Below are 14,401 nucleotides of genomic sequence, written 5' to 3'. Positions count from 1 at the left end.
ATACGACCTTCCCAAAATATCTGGCAAGGATGCTTCAAAGTACCAGGAACTCAGCGACCTGCTGTCCGAGCTCCAGCTGGCCAAAACAGACACACACCTACCTGGCCTCAGCTACCTGGACACCGCTCGTGGGGTGAAACCCATAGTCGCCAAGTTGCCTTACAACGTGCAGGAAAGGTGGACTACGGTAGGAACAAACTATAAAAAAGAGCACCAAGTCTCCTTCCCTCCATTCTCCTACTTCTGCGAGTTCATCAACGGCATCGCGGAACGTAAGGCATACCCCAGATTCACCTGTGGAGAACCCACCGGCTCCACTTCACCAGATCCCAGATATGAGAGCCCTCATCAAAATGACAGAAAATGTAAGGGCCCAGTATCAGTCAAAAAGACCGATGTTCTACCACCTACACCATCAGCACCAGACAATGACACTGAAGGCGGGAAGGCGGAAAATCCGAACCGCCAATGTCCTATTCACAAACTGCCACACCCCCTGAAGAAGTGCATTGGCTTCAGGAAGAAACCCCTTCAAGAACGAAAGGAACTCTTGAAAAGGTTTGGGGTATGTTTCAGGTGCTGTGCATCTACAGAACACCTTGCTAAGGACTGTAAGGTTACAATTAAGTGCATGGAATGTGACAGCACAGATCACGTACAAGTGCTGCACCCATCTCAGCCTGATCCTGCACCTACACCTTCTCCTACCACAAGTCATGACGAGGAGAGTACAGGCCAAGCTGCAAACCACCTCACAGTATCCTCCTCATGCACCGCAGTCTGCGGAGAAGATCTCTGGGACAAGTCTTGTGCGAAAATATGCCTAGTAAGGGTATATCCCAAAGGTCACCCAGAACGAGCCGTGAAGGTGTACAGCATCCTGGACGACCAGAGTAACAGGTCACTTGCCAGGTCTGAACTCTTTGACTTATTCGGCTTAAAAGGAAATGCCTACCCTTACACACTAGGTACTTGCAGCGGCATCTCAGAAGCTTGCGGAAGAAGAGCCAGTGGTCTCGTGGTAACATCTCTTGAAAATACCGTAGAGATACCTCTACCGACACTCGTTGAGTGCAACCAGATACCGGCTAACTGGGAAGAGATTCCAACACCAGAGGCAGCTCTTCACCACCCTCACCTGAGAACTATCGCCAGCAAGATCCCACCTCTTGATCATAGTGCAAAAATCCTGATTCTGATTGGAAGAGACATCCTCCGGCTACACAAAGTACGCCAACACATCAACGGGCCACACGATGCGCTATTCGCTCAGCGCTACAACTTAGGCTGGGTGATCATAGGAAACGTCTGCGTAGGCAAAATGAAGAGTCCCGACGCGATCTCCTCTTACAAGACGCACATCCTCCCAAACGGTCGCGGCACTCACTTTCAACCATGTCCGCATCACTACGGGGTGAAAGAGAGGCTGAGTGACACCAGGTGGCAACAGCAGCCTCCCGACTGCGCGGACGCATACCACCTCTGGGATGACGACTTCGGGTCAACAGCGTTCGAGTCTACAAATGAAGACAACAAATTGGCACCGACGAGAGAAGACAAGGAATTCATAATGATTATGGATAAAGAGTTCTCTCAAAATGACTCTAACAGTTGGGTAGCCCCATTACCCTTTCGGTCTCCAAGGCCAAGGTTGCCAAACAACTCCCAGCAAGCAACCGCAAGGTCCTCCTCTCTAAAACGCACTTTGGAAAGACAACCAGAGATGGAGAAATGCTTTGTCGAGATTACGCAAAATATCCTCGGCAGAGATCATGCGGAACAGTGGCACCACATTCCCACCGAACAAAACCTAGCCGACAGAGGAACGAGACTCACTGCTGCGTCCAAACTCGGCGACAACATGTGGCTGACACCTCCAAGTATCTTATACGAGGAGACCTGCGATAACTACGCCGGCAACATGTACGAGCTGGTGGAACCAGAATCCGACAAGGAAATTAGACCGGTCGTCTCCGCTCGCTACACTTCAGTGACATCAGAACAGAAGTTGAGACCTCGTCGCTTCGAGCGCTTCTCAAGTCAGTCATCTGAAGTACGAATCGTAGCTTGTCTTATTCACATTGCTCACTGTTTCACCGACTACAAGTCTTCAACGTGCCACGGCTGGCACCTGTGTGTGATTCGTCCAGTCACCGAACTCGTGCTACTTTTACCAAAGGAGGACGTTACATGAACTAACTTTGTCGTTGGACACTGCCACGGCGGGGAGCATACCTTTCCTTACCCCTGCTGTATGGAGACACAACTGTCCGTGTCCAATTGAACCTTGAACTTTTCCGTTGGATTATTGGGTTGGAAGAAGAGTTGGCATGTTTGCGGCTTCCCCAATCTGAAGATGGGTTTGTTGAACTTGGATTCATCTTTTACATTTTTCTACTTTTACATTTTTATGCAAGGACAATGCGTCATCAACAAAGCATGGACTTGAATTCAGTGCATTACGGTTGCATTTTTTGTGTTTGTCTCTTTTCTTGTTACAGGTTTCGTGACATCGAGGGACAGGATCGACTCCTTACGTCGTAGAAGGACTTGTGAAATCATATGATTTCAGACGGGGAGTGTTGTGTCCCATGAATGGGAACAACGTGTTGTATATAATTCTTGCATTGCATATTTTTCCTCCTATCAGGAAATTCCTTTATTGTTACTAGGTAGATTAGACTGTATGAAGTTTGTCCCTATGTACCTCCCTTAGTTGGCTTCTGTATAGAAAGCTCCTCCCTTCTCCTTCAGTTTAGTCTAGAGGAACCATTGCTGAAGAGACATGTCTAAAACCCTGTACAGATTATTCCTTTTCACCTGCCTTTACTTTGTACTTAATACAAGATTCTAGAAGAAAACTACAGCATTTCTCCTTGTCTTTCTACAAGTCATCGTTGGGCTGAGTTGAACTATCTGTGGAAGCCGGTAGAGTGAGTAAAATCATACAGTTATCTAAGGGACTGATAATTAGAGCGGTTGGATTCATTGCTACCAGGAAGAGACAGAATAAGCACTAATATATATTATGAGTGCAAGCCAAAAAATACATAGTACATAAGGATAAGGCTGCACATCAAAGTTAGATAATAGTATAATGCTATAAGCATACCGAAAAACATTGAAGCATACAATGAAAAATGCCACTTGCTAACTTGAAAGTGTGAATAATGAAATTCATACCTACCATGAATATAAGGAAAAAGGAGATATTTAGCAATCGCATTGATCAATGTAACTGAGCCCCAAAACCTCGTCAAGGTATATCTCTATATTGGGGTCCCTAGCTCTATCACCCTAACTGTGTGTCATCTCATTGCAATTAAAAACTGCTATGTGTGGAGAGGGGTATCCAAGGACTTTTTTATATAGGAGATGGAAAAAACATGGCCGAAAGGGGCAGAGCTGTGTTCACATTCAGAAAAAAACTTCATAATACTAAATAGAATAACTGAATTGAGCACTAAAATATATTATGAGTGCAACCCAAAAAAATACATAGTACATAAGGATAAGGCTGCATATCAAAGTTAGATAATAGTATAATGCTATCAGCATACCGATAAAGATTGAAGCATACAATAAAAAATGACACTTGCTAACTTCAAAGTGTGAATAATGAAATGCATACCTGCCATGAATATTAGAGATATATAGAGATATGTGTCAGGTTTCCAGGTTTTCCAGTTCTCTTTTGAATGAGCTTGCCCTCAGTTAACATGGAGTTTAAGGTTCTGTTGCCCTACTTCCTGTCCAGCTGCTTAAAAGGCCGCCTCTCAGCCCAGTCCAGTGCCTGAGTATACTGCTTGCTGTGTGCTCCTGCTTTGCTGCTGCTAATCCTGATTGCTTTTGGATCCTCCTAAAAGACTACCGACCGACCGACTCTGGACCTTACCCGGTTTCTCAAGCTGTGCCCGGATTCCGTCTGCCATCTTCGGTCAGCACTCTGCCCGGTTCTCTCTGGTTCGTAACCACTCTGGACAATCATCCCGTACGGACACTCCTGGACTTTTACCGCTTGCCCATTGTGTCCCGGCTGCTGCGCATTTAGGCCTTCCGGGGTGATTGCCGGACAGTCCCTGTATAGGGGTTCGCTCTGGTGGTCTCCCTGGGGGAGTCCGGTGCGTGGCCCCGGGAATTCCCTCCGCTCCGTTTCGGGAAGGTATTTGTGTATTTGTACTGCTGTGTTTGTTCCGTTGTTATCTACCGTGGTTACAGATTATAAAACATCTTGTATCAAAAACTCGTCTCTGCTGATCATTGCCCTACGCTATCGAAATCCTCAGAACATATAATAAGTATTACATTATACTCAGGCCCAAAAAAGAGGATTTCGCTGGGGCAATGACTGAGACACGAGGAGTAGATCAGCTCTTTTCTATGATTAACTCCTTGCAGCAGGAGATGGAGGTGGTGCAGACTAAACTTAGAGATGTGGAGGCACAGCTGGGTCATGATCACCAGGTACTGGGTCCGGCTATACAGGATTTGCAAGTCAGAGTGGAGGCTCAGGAAGCCGGCCCCACTACGTCCGTATCAGCTGCCGGTATGCCTAGGTTACCCCCATTCCGTTTCAATGGTGACCGTGGTCAGTTTCGTGGATTTGTGAACCAATGTATACTGTTTTTTGATGTACATGCTGATTATTACCGTTCTGACCGGTCCAAAGTGTTATGTATAATTATGTTATTAACCTCACGAGCACTGGCTTGGGCTAATCCTATGATAGAGAACCGGGACATCCGTTTAAATCACCTAGATGATTTTCTGACCGCAATGGCGCAGATGTTTGATGATCCGAATCGCCGTGCTACCGCTGAATCGGCTCTCCTTTCCTTACGTCAGGGAAAGCGTTCTGTCGTTGAATACGCCACTGAATTTAAGAGGTTAGTGGTAGACACCGACTGGGGAAACAATGCATTATTGTCTGTTTTCAGAAAGGGGTTGTCCGGTACCATCAAGGACGAGTTAGCTCGTTCCGAATCTCCAGGGGATTTTGAACTGTTTCTCCAGCACTGTGTGCGTATTGATACCCGCTTGACGGAACGTAGACAGGAAAAATGGGCAGCTGTAAACCGTGTAAACAACTTTACATTTCCTTCCAGAGAACCCACTCTCAGGACGCCACGGGAGGCCGAGGACGTTCCTATGCAAGTAGACTCTCTGCAAAAGCGAGAGACCAATGAACGTCGCGAACACCGGCTCCGTGAGCGTTTGTGTTTCTATTGCGGTCAATCGGACCATTTCTTGATCGACTGCCCGAAACGTCCGAATCGCCCAAATAAGGTATTGGCAGCCATGGCAGAGTGTGACAACACGGACGCAGAGTCCGATATCTCTGAGGCAAGTGGACACTTGGATGCGGTATTTCCCTTGACTGTAATGTCAACCTCACCGAAGGACTCAGAAGGGAAATATACCCATTGCTCACTCCCCTTTCAGATCCGTTGGGAGGGACAACTAATTCCTACCTCTGCAATGATAGACTCTGGGGCAGGGGGAAATTTCATGGACTCTTCTTTTGCCAGGAAACACGGTATCCGGACTCAGCAAAGATCCTCACCGGTTACCATGGAGACGGTAGACGGATCTCCGTTAATCTCTGGACCAGTCGATCGGGAAACCGTACCGCTAGAATGCGTCATGAAGCCAGGTCAGCAGGAGACCCTTGTTTTCATGCTAATTTCATCTCCTCATTTTCCGATTATTTTAGGTATTCCGTGGCTACGGTCTACAAATCCGGTCATCGACTGGGAAACTAAGGAAATATCCTTCCCACCGCAGAATATTCCGACCATTAGTCCAACTGTTCCGGTTCCAGTACCACCAAATACGGAGAGCACTGTACAGGTACCTGTTTTACCCCCGGTTTACCGTGACTTCGCTGATATATGCGACAAAAGAAAAGCCGACCGACTTCCCCCGCGTAGACCGTATGATTGCCCCATAGACTTACTCCCAGGGGCGGAGATTCCGTTTGGTCATGTCTACCCGTTGGCGGCACCTGAGCTAGGAGCGCTAAAAGAGTACATTGATGAAAGCCTAGCCAAGGGATTTATTCGTCCGTCTACCTCACCCGCAGGGGCACCCATCTTTTTCGTGAAAAAGAAGGAGGGGACTCTGAGACCCTGTATTGACTACCGGGAACTGAATAAAATAACCATCCGGAACCGGTATCCGTTACCGTTGATTCCTGAGCTATTGGAGAGGGTCCAACAGGCAAAAATATTCACCAAATTGGACCTCCGTGGGGCATATAATCTGCTTCGTATACGTCCCGGAGACGAGTGGAAGACCGCGTTCCGATGTCGGTACGGACATTTTGAGTACCTAGTGATGCCTTTTGGACTTTGTAACGCTCCCGCGGCATTTCAACATCTAGTTAACGATATTTTTAGGGATATCATGGACCAATTCATGGTGATCTATCTGGACGATATCCTAATCTTTTCTGATTCTCTACAGGAACACCAGGAGCACGTCAAGACCGTACTTACCCGTCTGAGGGAAAACCACCTGTACATTAAGCTGGAGAAATGCGAGTTCCACTGCTCACAAATACAATTCTTAGGTTATGTCATCTCTCCTCAGGGACTAAACATGGAATCTAGCAAGATACAAGCCATTCTGGACTGGCCGGAACCGGGAAACATCAAGGAGGTACAACGCTTTGTCGGTTTTGCCAACTTTTACCGACGCTTTATCCGTAACTTTTCAGAGATTGTCCGTCCCATCACTCTGTTAACCAAGAAAGGACAGAAGTTTGTGTGGTCCGCCCAGGCCCAGGAAGCATTCCATCGTCTCAAGGTATGTTTTACCTCAGCGCCAATATTAGTCCATCCGAATCCCGCACTTCCCTTTATCGTGGAGGTCGACGCTTCCGACTATGCATTAGGGGCCATTCTTTCTCAAAGGACCGGGGACAAGAGTCTCTTGCATCCGTGTGCCTTCTTTTCCCGCCGGTTGTCCCCTGCAGAAAGGAACTACGACATTGCGGACAAGGAATTATTGGCGATTATTGCCGCTTTCAAGGAATGGAGACACCACTTACAGGGAGCCGCGCAGCAAGTGATAGTACTCACGGATCATCGTAATCTGGAATTTCTTAAGTCTGCCAGGTGCCTGTCTCCACGGCAAGCCCGTTGGAGCCTATTTCTTAACCAATTCAATTTTATCGTTACATACCGTCCAGGTTCACGTAATGGGAAAGCCGATGCCTTGTCCCGAATCCACGCCGTGGACTCCGTGCCTGGAACCCCGTATCAGACCGTGTTATCGGATGCCAATTTCGTTGGAGTACTCCAGGACCGGGACTTGTGGAAGGACATCAAGCTGGCCTATGATGGTGACGTATTTCTTGCTGCCCCCCCGAATGATGTAACTCTTGTTCTTCGGAATGGTGTGTGGTTGAGAGAGCGACGCATTTATGTCCTGGAGGCCGTAAGACTTCGGGTTCTCAAGTTGGTCCATGACTCCGTGTTGGCTGGTCATAGGGGGGTACAGAAGACGCAAGAATTTCTGAGCCGTTTTTTCTGGTGGCCTACTTGTTTAAAGGATGTGAAGGACTATGTCCACTCATGTGTGGTTTGTGCCTGGTGCAAGGTCCCTCGTGTGGCTCCTACGGGACTCCTCCAACCGTTACCCGTGCCATCTCGCCCTTGGGGGGTCTATCTCCATGGATTTTATTGTGGAGTTGCCAGTCTCATGCGGACACAATACCATTTTAGTGGTGGTAGATCGATTGACTAAAGCTGCTCACTTCATTCCGTGTACCGGTCTTCCCTCAGCCGCAGAGACAGTGGATTTGGTTATCCAGAATGTATTCCGATTGCATGGGGTACCAGACGAGATCATCTCTGACCGGGGCGTGCAGTTCACGTCTAGATTCTGGAAGGGGTTTTGTACGGCACTCCAGATTGATGTCTGTTTGTCTTCTGCATACCATCCTCAGACAAATGGGCAAACCGAACGGACGAATCAAACCCTGGAACAATACCTTCGATGTTATGTCAGCCATCTCCAAGACGATTGGTTGAAGATGCTTCCGTTGGCGGAGTTCTCATATAACAACACTCAGAGCAGCTCCACTAAGGTAACGCCCTTTTTCGCTAACTTGGGTTACCATCCGAATGTTTTGCCTAGGTCACCGGTTGCGGTTTCGGTGCCAGCGGTGGAGGACAGATTGACAGAGCTACGACAAAATCTGGAGGTTCTGAAGGACACTGTGGCTACGGCCCAGGAGCGTTACAAGAGGTCGGCCGACACTCACCGGAAACCGGCGCCCATGTACAAGGTAGGGGACTCTGTATGGTTGTCCACCAAAAACCTGAGATTGGGTGTTCCTTCGCAGAAGCTGGGACAAAAATTCATCGGTCCATTTAAGATCACCGGGATCGTGAGCCCTGTGGCCTGTTGGCTATGGTTGCCGCACCATCTAAAGGTACACCCGGTCTTTCATGTGTCTCTCCTCAAACCTGTCTCCCCTAATACGTTTCGTGGTCGTGTTGTGCCTCCTCCTCCGCCTGTGATGGTCGACGGCGAGGAGCAGTTCGTGGTTGAGGACATTATTGACTCCCGGCTCCATCGTCGTCGGCTTCAATATCTGGTACGTTGGCAGGGGTACGCCCCCGAGGACGATTCCTGGGAACCGGTGGGTAACATTCGGGCACCCCGGAAGATCGCTCAGTTTCATCGACGGTTCCCGGACAAGCCGGGCCCTGATCCGTCCTGAGGCCGTCTCTGGGGGGGGGAGTAATGTCAGGTTTCCAGGTTTTCCAGTTCTCTTTTGAATGAGCTTGCCCTCAGTTAACATGGAGTTTAAGGTTCTGTTGCCCTACTTCCTGTCCAGCTGCTTAAAAGGCCGCCTCTCAGCCCAGTCCAGTGCCTGAGTATACTGCTTGCTGTGTGCTCCTGCTTTGCTGCTGCTAATCCTGATTGCTTTTGGATCCTCCTAAAAGACTACCGACCGACCGACTCTGGACCTTACCCGGTTTCTCAAGCTGTGCCCGGATTCCGTCTGCCATCTTCGGTCAGCACTCTGCCCGGTTCTCTCTGGTTCGTAACCACTCTGGACAATCATCCCGTACGGACACTCCTGGACTTTTACCGCTTGCCCATTGTGTCCCGGCTGCTGCGCATTTAGGCCTTCCGGGGTGATTGCCAGACAGTCCCTGTATAGGGGTTCGCTCTGGTGGTCTCCCTGGGGGAGTCCGGTGCGTGGCCCCGGGAATTCCCTCCGCTCCGTTTCGGGAAGGTATTTGTGTATTTGTACTGCTGTGTTTGTTCCGTTGTTATCTACCGTGGTTACAGATTATAAAACATCTTGTATCAAAAACTCGTCTCTGCTGATCATTGCCCTACGCTATCGAAATCCTCAGAACATATAATAAGTATTACAATATGCCTTGACAAGGTTTTGGGGCTCAGTTACATTGATCAATGCGATTGCTAAATATCTCCTTTTTCCTAATATTCATGGCAGGTATGCATTTCATTATTCACACTTTCAAGTTAGCAAGTGGCATTTTTCATTGTATGCTTCAATGTTTTTCGGTATGCTTATAGCATTATACTATTATCTAACTTTGATGTGCAGCCTTATCCTTATGTACTATGTATTTTTTTGGCTTGCACTCATAATATATAATAGTGCTCACTTCAGTTATCCTATTTAGTACATTCCCCAGCACTGACTGACAACCTGTTCAGTGCCCTTGGTACTGATTGACAGCTGGCTCTAGTACTGAGCGCCACCCCTAACTGAAAGCCCAAGGCTGCCAGAAGGAATAAAGTTAATTTCTTCCCAGCAGCAAAACTCTCAGTGTAGCAGCTGCATTATGTCAGATTGCTATTAACCTGCAGATTAACCTGATATCAGCTGGAGCCTGATTGCACTCGGCATTTTCAACCCACATGGGTAATAGCAGAGCAAATCACTGATGCTGTTTGTGTGTCTGTCACTGCTCGCTCGTATACTGTGCACTTTACTTCTGAGCTGTGGGCAGTGGCAGGCATAACCTATTTGCACTTAGCACTTTGTAAACCCACATGGGGGAATAGTGTTATAAACGTGGCAGAATAGCGTTGTTGCTTGCTCATTTGCTTTTATGTTTTTTATTTATTGCACATAACCCTGTAATAACTGGTGCTCTGTATATATGTGATGTTTAAGTCTAATGTAATATGGAATGGTGTGCATTGCTTTCAATGTTAAAAGAACTTTGTTACAAGACTCTGATTGCTTTGATTAATTGCACTTGGCAAAATATAAATTAGATATCAGCAGGTTTTTACATTATAGGTTCTTGTTAAGCTCAAAATTGACTCTAAAATGTTAAACAAATTCAATCCAATGACAACATGCTGGACCACAAATCATAGCACGGTCACTGGGTGAAAAAAACCCACATAAAGTAAAGCCATCTCATGACAAAGAAGCACAAAATCATGTGTTTTTTTAATAATTTGGTCATCTCACATTACACATCTTGAGATATGTTGAGACAAGATACATTACAATATAGAGAAGTCTTGGAAAAATCATTTTAATGTGCTCCTTGCCTATTTCCCATATTAAAACAAAATCTTCCACAGCCCCTTTTATGAAATGGAACACCCCATGAATTTCAAATATATATATGTGTGTGTGTGTGTGTGTGTGTGAAGTGACAAAATACAATACAACTCTAAAGAAGGAGGATGCTCAAGTGGTGGACCAATGTCCATATAATGATCACAGATGGCAGCTAACTGAATGGCCCTGACTGGACCAAGAAGGGCAGTTTCATCTTCAAAATTCGTGTCCAAACTCATCTCAGCAAAAGGATGAAAGGAATTGGAACCAAAAGGCAGTGACGAGTGAAAAAGGCATGAGACCCATGACAAACTAGAAACTTGCTCATATGTCTGTGCTCTCATCCCCTCTGACCTGTCTCTATATTTCAGCTTCAGTCCTCCATGATCCAAACAGTATTGTATCCCATCCCAATCTCTCTTTACGTGCAGAAGAACAAAAAAGTAATTTACTGTGCCAGAGCAAAGCCACTGGCGAGTCCTCCACTACTGGCCACCACCAATATAAGGATAAGTCAACCCTACTTCTGCTGTGCATTTAATCACAGACTGTGTTGGGACTTGTACTACCTCAATGTTGCATTGTGCAGTTATTCCCTTCTAGCTTGTGCCGGAACTTGTAATACATCAGCATTACAGTTTTCTTTTATTCACAAACAGAATTGCCCCCAGTCACGTTATCCACAGTGGAGCGTGTTATTGAGAGCTGCAAACAGGTGATAGATGGTAATTATGTTTAACCAGCAATTAATTGCTTTTTTTTAATAGCTAATACTAAGTATCTATATCAGCAATGCCAGCTTGTTTTTGCTCAGCGGACTCTCATTTTCTATTTTTGCCAACAATTAAAACACCTCTTCTATAGTAATCCATTTCGTCATTGAGAATAAATCAGACATTGAATCAGAGTGCAATATGTTGTTGCCCTCTGCCTCATTGACACCTCTGTTAAGCGGAACATTACCAATATGGCTGTCCGAAATCTTCTGCATGTCACCCTATTAATTGGCTTGTGAAACCCCAGAAGTATATATCATTTGTCCAGTATTTAACATTTGCACACATATAATAATATATTGATCATGTTACGGATCAAAAAATATCATGTACAAGATTTTGTCCACCCTCATAGAACATCTCTGTCAACCATGCAAGGGAGCACAGCAGTAGGTGTAAGAAATGAAGATGAGCAATGTCTTACAAGTGCATTGATACACCCCCAATGTACCTAAAGACTAAACTGTATATTGATTCAAAGCATGATTTCTCAACAATACAGCAACAAATTGCTTCAAAAGAGGTAGAATATTAGAAGTGCATCTCAATAAATTAGAATATTCACAAAAAGTTATTTCTGTTAATGGTCATGATTATGAATTACCGCCTATGAAAACCCAAAAATCATTATCTCCAAAAACTAGAATTCTAAGACTAACTGAAAAAATTATTTTTAACTCAAAAATGTTGTTTTACTGAAAAGTCTGTACAGTAAATGCACTCAATACTTGGTCGGGGCTCCTTTTGCATGAGTTACTGCCATGGGTGTACCCAGGATCAAAACTAGAGGGGGGGGGGCAAGCCGTGGTCGTTCAGGTTGTAAAATATAACGGAAAAGGTGAATGAAATGAAAATTTTAAGAGAATTAAATGTAATTATAGCAGTGCTTTATTAGTTATTTGCTTGCAAATAAATTTAGATTTTTATTCTGATTACATGTCTTAGGCTATGTGCACACTTTGTGTCGAGGTAGTTGCAGTTCTAAACGCATCCTCTGGCAGAAATGGTATTTGCCAAAGTTGCTTTTGACCACAAAAATGCTATAAATATGCTTGCGTTTTTACCGCATTTTGGGCGCGTTTTTACCGCGATTTACATGCTTTTTTTATTGCTTAAAGTCAGATGCGTTTTGATGACAAATACACTGTTAAATAAACTTTTAACATTCAAACAGTATGAAAAAATGGGAAAAAATGATAACAAATATCAAGATTAAAATTATAAACAAAATAGCTTATTTTATTAAAATGATAAATGTTTGTTAATATTTATGTATAAAATAAAATAACATTAAATTAATGTTTTTCCTAATTTTGTCGGACTATGTGTGTGTGTAAAGGGACATATCATGCCTTTAATATAATGTCAAAAACGCATGCAATTAAATTGTCAAAAATGCATGTTTTCTGTATCCAAAAAGCATGTAAAACGCTAGGATTTTGATGTAGAATGCATTTTGCAACTTGTCATTGACTCTAATGTTATCAAAACGCTGCCAAAATGGCAAAAACAATTGACATGCTGCTTCTTTAAATGCTGAGTTTTTGCCCAAAATGATGCAAATTAAACATAGCGTTTATAACAGCATTGTGCGCACAAGAAATCCCTATTTCCCATAGACTTTGCTTGGAAATCAAAACACGTGCATTTTGGCATTAAAACACTGCAGTTCAAAACGCTGCGGAAACGCAGTTAAAAACGCAAAGTGCACACATAGCCTTATACTAATATAATTTTTCTTGGGTTCAAAACTTTTTTTTAAATCCAATCCCAATTTTCCTTGAAGAATTTCCGATGGACGCTCATCAAGTACAACCCAGTCAGTCTGTCCTCTCTCATTGTACTTCTGAGCCTGGGCAATATGTTTCCTCACCATAATCAAATCCATATTTTTACCTTGTAGATCGTTCACAATGGGTTCCAAATAGGGCTCCCATATTCAGCCCCCCATCATATACAACAGCTCCTCAGACCCCCAGACTGTCTGATTTAAAGGGAACTTGTCAGCAGAATTTTCGCAATTAAATTAAAGGAATCCCCCTCTGTAGCTCCTGGGCTGCATTCTATAAATGTTCCTCTTGCTACTGTGCCCCCTCTGAGACCTAAATAAACACTTTATAAATTCTTACCTTTTTGTATGCTAATGTTGTTTTATGTTCACGGGGGTGAGCTGTATGTCGTCCGTTATTTGCCCTCCTGACGCTGTTCGCCGCCCCCCATGGCTCATTTACATACATGAGGACACCGCCCCCATGTAACTTTGTGCTCCCAAAGTCTCGCGGGACTGAGCAATGTGCACAGCGTGAACGCTGGTGAGGTGATTGCGCAGGCGCTAGATTATGGGTGGCGCTGTGATTCTCATAGCCGCACACGACAAGTATCGTCACATACTTTATTTAATACTGACTATAACTCCCATCATCAACTCCCCTTCATTTATCAAAAGACACCGCCAGGGTCACAGGAGCCGAGCACCGCCACCGCTGAAATCCTCGGACTAGTCCTTTCCGGTTCTGAGTACCCCCGGCCCTGGAGTGGGTGTATCATCAGCAGTTTTTCCCATGATTGTGTAGCCTACTGAACCAGACTAAGGAACCATTTGAAATGCTTAGGAAGGCTTTGCAGGTGTTTTGTGGTAATTATTCTAATTTTCTGAGATATTGACTTTTGGGTTTTCATTGGCTGTAAGTCATAATCATCAACATAAACAGAAATAAACACATGAAATAGATCACTCTGTGTGTAATAACGGTATATAATATATTTATTCACAAAGTGCCCGTATAAATACTATTTCCCCACAAAGTGGTAAAGCTTCAAACTATCACAGAATACACCATGGTCTGATTAAAATTTTTCAAACCAATGAAGCTATAGAAATCAATTCAGTATTAAAAATAATTTTATTTCCAATATTAAAAAAAATCATGATACAAATATAAAATCTTCAATGGAATTCCACATTATTACAACCGGGGACACAGAAATGAGTCAGAAACAAGTAAAAGAATATATATTGAATAGAAAAATATATTTTAAGGGTGCTTTAAAC

This window comes from Anomaloglossus baeobatrachus, chromosome 6 (assembly GCF_048569485.1).
Source record: "Anomaloglossus baeobatrachus isolate aAnoBae1 chromosome 6, aAnoBae1.hap1, whole genome shotgun sequence".
Lineage (NCBI taxonomy): Eukaryota > Metazoa > Chordata > Amphibia > Anura > Aromobatidae > Anomaloglossus > Anomaloglossus baeobatrachus.
Note: the sequence above shows the minus strand (reverse complement) of the source record.